Source organism: Amblyomma maculatum, chromosome 7, assembly GCF_055883805.1.
Source record: "Amblyomma maculatum isolate TAMU_Amacu chromosome 7, ASM5588380v1, whole genome shotgun sequence".
NCBI classification, from domain to species: Eukaryota; Metazoa; Arthropoda; class Arachnida; order Ixodida; family Ixodidae; genus Amblyomma; species Amblyomma maculatum.
Genome location: NC_139350.1, coordinates 106234363 through 106243506, shown reverse-complemented (window position 1 = coordinate 106243506; position 9144 = coordinate 106234363). Strand labels below are relative to the sequence as shown.

The 9144-nt window shown below is 43.9% G+C and overlaps 1 long non-coding RNA gene across 1 annotated transcript; it reads right to left on the bottom strand.

Annotated features, from left to right (window-relative positions):
- Window positions 1-751: 751 nt before the first annotated feature.
- LOC146184264 (uncharacterized) lies at window positions 752-6692 on the bottom strand. Its single transcript, XR_014708846.1, has 4 exons — window positions 6211-6692; window positions 5463-5547; window positions 4238-4346; window positions 752-1463 (listed from the first exon to the last, which is right to left on the bottom strand). It is a non-coding gene; the product is annotated as an uncharacterized LOC146184264 (long non-coding RNA).
- Between the last annotated feature and the right edge of the window lie 2452 nt (window positions 6693-9144).

The following is a 9144-nucleotide window of genomic DNA, read 5'->3' as shown; positions in this document are numbered from 1 at the left end:
GCGGACCATCTTGTGCGCCTCGAAGCGGTTCTTCGTGCTATACAGAACGCCGGACTAACACTCAAGCCTTCGAAATGCCGGTTCGCATATGGTGAGCTGAAGTTTCTTGGGCATATAGTCAGTCACAGAGGAGTGAAACCAGATCCCGAGAAAACAGCGGCCATGGCATCCTTCCCACCACCATCGGACAAGAAAACTGTCAGAAGCTTTCTTGGTGTCTGCGCTTACTTCAGACGTTTCGTTCGCAACTTCGCCCTGATTGCAGCGCCGCTAATCCACCTTACAAAAGACAGCGTCGACTTCGTGTGGAATGAAGAGCAAGAGTTAACATTCAGGCAACTAAAGCAAGCCCTTTTGTCGCCACCTGTACTACGCCACTTCGATCAAAATGCCGACACTGAACTCCACACGGACGCCAGCAACAAATGACTAGGGGCAGTGCTTGTGTACAATTCCAGGATGGCGCTGAGCGGGTTCTTGCGTACGCAAGCCGAACTCTTTCCAAGGTGGAAGATAATTACTTGACAACAGAAAAAGAGTGCCTCGCCATCATCTGGGCCATAACTAAGTTTCGGCCTTATCTGTACGGACGCCCGTTTCGTGTGGTCACCGACCACACTCTAAAAAAAAAAGGTGTGATCTTAGTCTTTTTGGGGGGTAAACTGCTTGTCGCTGAGCTAACACCTTTTTGGGGTAAGGTTACGCTGTGTCTTGGAAGACTAAGTATTTATACCATTGCATGTAGTGTAACATTACGCTTCTGGTAGCATAAACTTGCACCTTCACAAGCAGTGTAACTGTATTCTACCTAGGCATAACGTTGCACCTTTCATAAAGGCCTATGTTTTAGTCTGTCGATGGCATAAGCATACCCTTGCATCAAAGGTGCAAGTTTGCACCTTGACAACGTAAGCTTATCCTGTATGTACAGGTGCAAAGTTACCATTTTAGAGTATAAATTTATATTACGACAAAGAGCGCAAAGTTTTGCACCTTTATGGTGCAAGCTTATACCACCAGGAGAAGGATAACGTTGCCCTCCAAGCAGTTTAAAGTAATGCCATATTACATAGGGTATCTAAGCATCATCTTGTGGTATATATATGCTATCCACACAAGAGTACTATTACCAATCTGCATCGTAAACTTGGTCACTGGAAACAGGAATAAAGCTAACCAATACATTTCAAGATTTTCTGGAAGGAAAGATTATGTTGAAACATTGCAATATCTTTGTGTCGTCTGGAGTGTGACAGTGAGCAATGTTTCAGGTGAGGTAGGCTGTGTCATGTTGTATTCAAGCCGTAAGTTATGTTGCAGAGTGAACAAAAAGAATTTACAGAACAATCGGTTAAGATAACATACCATGGTGTTTATTTTACCTCATTATACACCGAAGTTGCAGCAAGGGACTGGATAATCTTCTCCGCACAGTCAGGGCAGGGATGTACCACGTATTTGACCTGCATAGAAAAGAGAACTTGTAATCAGTTACTCACGAAGAAAGTCTCACAAAACATGCTTATGGAGTAATTAATTCACATATAAAAATAACACTGCACAAAGGGCAAGTAAAAAGGAAGACAGATGGAAATAGTGCACCAGTACAGGCTTCCAAGTGTTTATATAATGAGAATTGTGAAATCACACAATATATAGATCAATGAAAATTCTCCAAATCTGATCTTTACCTGTGCCACTAACACACACATAGACAACTAGCACATTGCAATCTCAGAAAAAATTGACAATATGCTCAATAAGACACAATATACAATGAGACATATTCTTGTTAGGAGCAGGGTCAAGCCATAGGCATCACTGATGTTGGACTACCCAGAGGGTTATTTAAAGAAATATGAATGAAAACATATTGATAAAATAGAAGCTAGCCTAATAAAGGCAAAAGATGTGATTTAAAAAACCCCTCCCTCTACTCGTTCATATGTGCAGTTCTCCTTTTTTTTATCATTAGCTTTTTATGTTAAACTTTGTTTTATCACCTTCACTTTCACCTTTGTTGTTTGCTGGTTTCCACTCCAACACCCAAACATTATAGTTTGCTTTCACACCTGACCATACCAGTGGTCTTGTTTCTAGTCACTATGGTCTCACCCTCCTAGAAAACACTGTCTCTGGTCCTTCATGACATTATCTTATGTTGCCTATAGTGTTAATGTTTTCCTGAGACTACACTGTCTTTAGTCATCTGATCATCCATCACAAGTGACAACTGCAAATCTCTTCTTCTTCTTTTTTCTTTTTGGGGGGGGGGGAGGAGGGATGGGGGGAGGTTCTTTTGTTCTTGCATTCGTTGTCATTTCTCATGAATATAACGAATGAAGCTTGTTCCTGCAGAGCTTGCTCCTGCAGGGGTATGTCTAAGGCCATTCTATTGTTTCTGCCTTTAGTGCAGTTTACATTCCTGGAAAAAGGCATGAATATACCACAGAGGCTATGCCTTATAAAATGCGGGATACCACTTCTGAAAGATGGAACATTTCATGCTAAAAGAGCAATGATAGCAAGGCACATCCAAAGCACCTTCTGCACATGTGCATTACTGCAGTGATGTCACAGATGCAGAATTATGTAAAGCATGACAATAAAATGCAACTTTTACATAAGTTCATTGCTAGTTTCACACCACACATCAGCTTATGCCGATGCCAAAAACTTCTCGAGACTGCCGTTTCACTTCAAAACTACATTATCTTGCTCAGGAGGCAAAAACAATACACTTCAATACCCCTATAATTCCTTGAACAAACCACAAAGCTTGAGATTCTATGTATTGCTGTTTCATGTAATGCTCGCAGCACATGCAGCAGGAATAAAACTTCTCATAAACTGCAATTTGCCAGAACTGTCAACTGCTTATCTCTTTAGATGCCTAACTAATGAAATTGTAAATGCTGACCAATATTATACAAGAATGATTATTAAAAAGTGTTTACAACAAATTTCTCGAAGATTATGTTCTTTACCTTTACAGATTGCAAATCATAAACTATGAAGAGACACCCGTGCAGTCTCTGCCGGTGGGTTGTGCAGCAATGTGGACTTTGGGTACCTGGTACAGCTTCAGGATTAGACTTAATTATCTATTCTTTTTGTTTATAAGAGGCAATATGAAAACTGCAAAATTGAAGGCTATTAATGAGTGAGCCTAGGCCTAAAACCCTCCTAATCATCTATGTGGTCTAACATAATGAGCATCAAAAATATTCCTTTAAAAGCTTTGTAAGTTGGTTTTTCCACATTACATAACTAAAAAAGGGTGTTGCTGACATTTCTTATTCAGATAATATAGACATATTTTGTGTTTTTGATGATGCAGAAGAAGCTAACATGATTCTGGCAACAATACCAAGTGCAGCAACATTTTTTACATGCAATGTGGGAAAGCAAGACAATAGTTTTCAAATACGCCTTTCCTTGTTCAGTATTTTGAACTACATTGCTCTTTCAGAAAATTTAAGAACTGGGCTCACCTATAATATTGGGGACCCTCATTTCTGGTATATAATACTGTCCCCTAAAATTAAAATGCAAAAGTTAAGTCAATTTTGGTTGATTAGCCATTCAACCATTATCCTCTACCACAGACATGTCCACTGTGCTGCACAATCCAGTTCTAATTGTACTGCAAATTTCATTTCATTCATTCTCCCTTTATAGGCCCATAGACATGACATAAGGGGTGGGGGCATATATATATATATATTTGTTAAATGGTAGTGGTGGAACACAAGGAAAATACGCTGAGTACAAATGGCACAAAACAATATAAAGAACACAAAAGAAACAATAAAGCTGAAAGTGCTAAAATACCGTCCATTACATATCACCTGCAGTACTTCATTTTTAGTTTCATTCTATTGTGGACATACCTAGCAACATAAGAGCATGTGAGTTGTTGAAAATTACACCCATCAGAGAACATAACCTTACTGCTGAGAACCAAGTGCAAACAATTTAAATATTAGGTTTTGAAGAAAAAAAGAAAAGAGGCATACATTAACAGCTCACTCAATAAAAAGAAGTCAACATGTTCAGATCGATTACATACTGAAAAAATTCCTCCCTTGCTAACTTGCTCAATAGCACTGAATGGTTCCAAAATCAATGTAATGCCAGGGCTATTGCTCCTCAGCATCGAAAAATATGCTCTTTGATAGACATAAAGCAACAATGAACAGACCACAATGCCACAGCTATGTCGAAAAATACATACCACACAAATCTTGCCGTAAGTAGTCGTCCAGCGCTGAAGAATGCAGGTTGATCTTTAGAAGCAGGAGTAACAGCACTTCTACACCGTATTCCTCCTACTGGCAGGTACGCTGCAGCAAAGGTATCATTCATAACATTAGCATGATACTTGTAACTAGTACATACATAACTATAGTACAAAAAATAATGGCACCACACATGCCACAACAATGACTCAAATATTTTGACAATGAGCTTAAAAGCTACAACTCCTGTTCCTAGATATATCTGTAACAATATCTGCCACCTCTTTACAGTCGAAATAACTGCTTAAATAAACTAGAATAGCAGATTTATGACAAACTGCTAGCACAATGACAATACACATTAACTTCAATGAGGGAATGTCTCAGTACCAGTGAATTGTAGTAATGAGTATAACACAATGTCTGACAACAGAAACTACAGAAGGAAAAGAATGTGTTGTTATTGGTCAGGCATAGCCTCCTTTCTATGGGTCAGGAGGCTGAAAAGTTCAGAATGGAAATAGCTGAGTAGAAACTATAGCAAATCCCCAAATGAAAAATATTAGTGATATAAAAATTTTCCTTAGCTCGCTAACGAAAATTAGCACATTTAATCAAAATAGCTGTTTGGGCCAGTTGGTTCATACTTACACCCTAAAAGACCAGCGAAAAAAAAGAAAACAGGTACAAAGGAACACAAAACGTATTTCAGTGCCAGTCCTGTCATTTTTTGTTTCTTTGTCCCCGTAATTATTATTATTTTTTTGCGCTGGTCTTTTTATGTACCGATTACAAAAAGAAAGTCAGTCTTAAAGCAGAGAAGGGGTGACACATGGTTTGCTTCAATGCTGAAGACATCTGATCACCAGCTAACCCAGATTTTTCACTTGTTAAGTGATTTGATCGAGTCCAATATTTATTATCAGTTTTTAACATAAGTGATCAGCAAGTTAAATAACACCATTTACTCGCACACGCCCTCAAACACAATGAAACTCAATTGATAAGTCACTGTCTGGGCGTGCACCATATTGCACGGCATGAGCGAAAATGGCAACACGCAAGGAGACACACACATGGCACGCGACATAAATATTCTCCGACGAGAATCCCAAGCAGTATACATTGAGGCAGATGTCAGTGATCAGCAATATGTGCCACAAAAGTGCGCGTGTCAATTTAAACGCCCCTTTCTGGACGGAAACAATGCTTTGGACTTACCAGCACGGATAGCAGAGACCAGTTTCAAATTCTTTGAAGAAACGACAGTCTACGTTCTTGCGCAGACGAGACGAAGGACTTGAGCCTGCAGCGAAAAAAAAAAAAAAAGCGTGAGAAATGTCTTTCCTGCACATTGCGTCACTGCGACAGTATACATGTACACGAATCGGCTCGGTCCCACCTCTGGTCTCGACGCCATCAGCTCAAAACTGCGGGGTTAAATCGGCGTTCTGAAAGCGTGACTTTAGGATATCAAGCGCGCTGCCTTCGAACGTACAAGTTGCTGGCAAAAGAACCGTAAACTTAACCCATCACCCTGCATGCTCTCCCGCATTTATGGCAACGTTCCCGTAAAGCAGCAACAACAGACGATCAAAATCGATTGTAGGCAGCGAGCAAAAATAATGCGGCATGCAAACACGTCAATGCGTATCACCGGGACTGCATTAGCGCTCGTCGACGCATACTTTCGACCGCGGGATATGCTTGTGAGCGTCGTAGACGACTAAAAATGCACCATTAACATCCCGCAAAAAGGTCGTGACCATCTAAAAATTTTGGGATGCGCCGCTCCTCCAGTCTGAACTGAGGGAGTGGTATGCTCAGGTTGGGATCCAAGACGTCGTGCTCAGAGGCCGTTTCACAGACAAACAAGCAGCGTCGCGGACGTAAGCAATAACAAAACATGTTCAGGCCAAGTTAAATAGCAGAGAAAAACACGTAAAACGAAATGTAAAACGTCACTTACATGCGCGGCTGAAATTTGGCGCCAAGGATCCGTTGGAACGCCACCACCGCGACGACCAGCCATCCGCCGTTTCATTCCGAAGTTCACACTTTCACGAAGTCGTTTCATAGTGAGGCATCGATGAGCGCACTCGATGAAATAATCGCTGAGAGCAACCGAACTTTTCTAAAAACACAGATGAGTACCAACGACAAAGAGCACGAACGCTGACTCGTGCGGCAATCGCCGTCGTCGTCTTCTCGGACTAGCAGAGTCGCAGGGAACGCAGGCAGGCTCAAGCAACTACGAACACGTGACGCTGCGTTGAGAATAAAAGCAACAAAACTAAAAAGCAACTGCTTCGCTTCTCGTCTCACCACCACTCCCCCCTCACCTCCCCTTTCTCCCTGTTTTGCAGCGTACACACTTGTCTGTCCGCCCTTGTTCTGAGTTCGGCCTTGCTCTCTCCACGGTCAAGCTCGCGTAGGAGTCAAAAGACGGGACGGGTGTCGGGGAGGGGGGGGGGGTGAAGGGGGGAGGCACCGCTTTTTGTAAGAAGATAAGATGCTCCCAACTTTCGACGATTCCCCACCTCCTCCGGGGAAAAACGAGGGGTCCTTTTGTGGTAGCTCTTGAAAGGACATCGGACGGGAAGTAGGAACACAGCCGCACCCAGCTTGAAACCGGTTACCATCATAAAAAAAAAAGAAGAAACAAGCGGCAAACTTTTTTTTGCTTGAGCTGCAGGGACGAAATGGTGTAAAGTCATGCGAGAGAGACTAACGTCTTCCGTGCGGGTGATTGCGCAGGGTATATTTAAGCCATGCGGTTTCAGATAGCATAAATCCCGAAGTTACCCTCCTTTTACACTCTTTTTTTTTAGAGTGCACCATTCGCTTGCTGGCTGGCCAATCTCAAGGATCCAGCGGGCCGGCTTGCAAGGTTGAGTCTCAGGCTACAGGAGTACGAAGTCATAATCGTGCATAAATCCTGAAGAAAACATCATGATGCTGACTGCTTGTCTCAGGCACCCGTGGGACCGTCGTCAGGAGGTGCAGATGATGAGGAAGACAGCTTCTTTGGGGCCTTAAATCCGGAAAATATGGCAGATCGGCAACGACATGATCCACAGCTTCGTCAAATGATGGCGCATCTCGCAGGAGACGAAAATGCGGTACCTAAGAATTTCCTGCGCATTCTCTCTGCATTTAAGATTCGGAATGGTGTCTTGTACAAGAATTTCGACAGCAGCCAGAGATCGTGGCTTCTTGTCGTGCAGAAAGACCTGCGCAGTGAGGTCACTGAAGCATGCCACGACGATCCTACCGCTGGTCATCTAGGATACAGCCGAATGCTTTCGGGTATTTGAGAAAAATATTACTGACCGAAACTCGCAAAGTACGTGCGTCAATATTCAAGAACCTGTCGCGAGTGCCAAAGGCGAAAAACACATCCTACGCGACCGGCGGGTCTTCTCCAGCCAATCGAGCCACCGAGTGCTCCGTTTCATATGATTGGAATGGATGTCTTGGGCCCATTTTCGACGTCGCAATCAGGCAGCAAGTACATTATCATAGCGACGGACTATCTAACGCGCTACGCGGAGTCCCTCCACTTCCGTCGGGAATGGCTGCTGAGGCAACCAAATTTTTCATCGAGAGCATTGTCCTCCGGCACGGTGCCCCAGCAGTGCTGATTACTGACCGTGGCGCCGCGTTTGTGGGGCAACTCACTCAGGAGATCTTGCGCCTAAGCTGCACCAACCACCGCCGAACCACAGCTTATCATCCGCAAACTAATGGAATTGCGGAGAGGCTCAACAGAACTACAGCCGATATGATCGCCATGTACGTGGACGTCGACCATCGGAACTGGGACGAGGTACTGCCCTATGCCACGTTCGCTTATAATACCGCATTCCAGGAGAGCACTCGTATGTCCCCTTTCCAGCTGGTACATGGATGGCGAGTCACCACCTTGCTTGACGCTATGCTGCCTCACGCACCCCCAGATGACGTAGCTGATGATGCCCGGCTAGTATGCGAACGCGCGGAGTCGGCTCGGCAACTGGCCAGACTCCACATACGACAGCAACAGCGTACCGATGCTCGTCACTACAACCTCCCGTCAATTTCCGTCCCGGAGACAAGGTGTGGGTGTGGACACCGGTTCGCCGTCGAGGGCTTTCAGAAAAACTCATGAAGCGGTATTTCGGGTCGTACACAGTTGTTCGTCGTGTCGGTGAACTTAATTACGAGGTGCTGCCCTGTGTAATGAAACCCTCGTCACGGCGTTCCTCGCGTCCTGACATTGTGCACGTAGTTAGGCTTAAGCCGTATTACCAGTGATCACCGAGAACTCTTCCTTCTACTAGCAAACGTTCCGAGACCGTGTGCGCTTCTGCGTTGCGGTTGATTCATTTTGTGTTTAGCATTGGGACGATGCTTCTTTTCGGAGGGAGGCAGTGTAGCCGAAGAAGAGTAAGTGCGAGTGTTCCGTGAAGGAAGACGCTGATGCGGGCGATCCTCTCGGTGTTCTGGGTCCCGCCGTCGCGCTGGTTCCTGCTGCCGCCCTGCTGGCGGCGCTGACATCGAGGCACCCTAGCCCTGCTGACCTGCGGTCGCTGTCATTGCCTCGTCCTCTGGCTAGGACGCGACAATATATATATTGTCGCGTCTGGTATTATTTGTATTTCGCGGGCTTTCTTCTGAGCCCGGAAAAAAAGATACACGTGAGACTTTCTTTATCGCAATTAATGGAATGGGGGTTTCTGAAGCTGCTCTACAACTTTCCAATTCACATTTTTGGTCTAAGGTGAATATTTATTAAATTAGAAAAATTAACATAATTAGCCAATTAACTAATTGGAAAACAAAAAATTGTCTGTAGTGCGCAAGGAGGCTGGCAGTTGAATGCAATTGGTTTCACTGACCTACCTCAAATATATTATTTTGT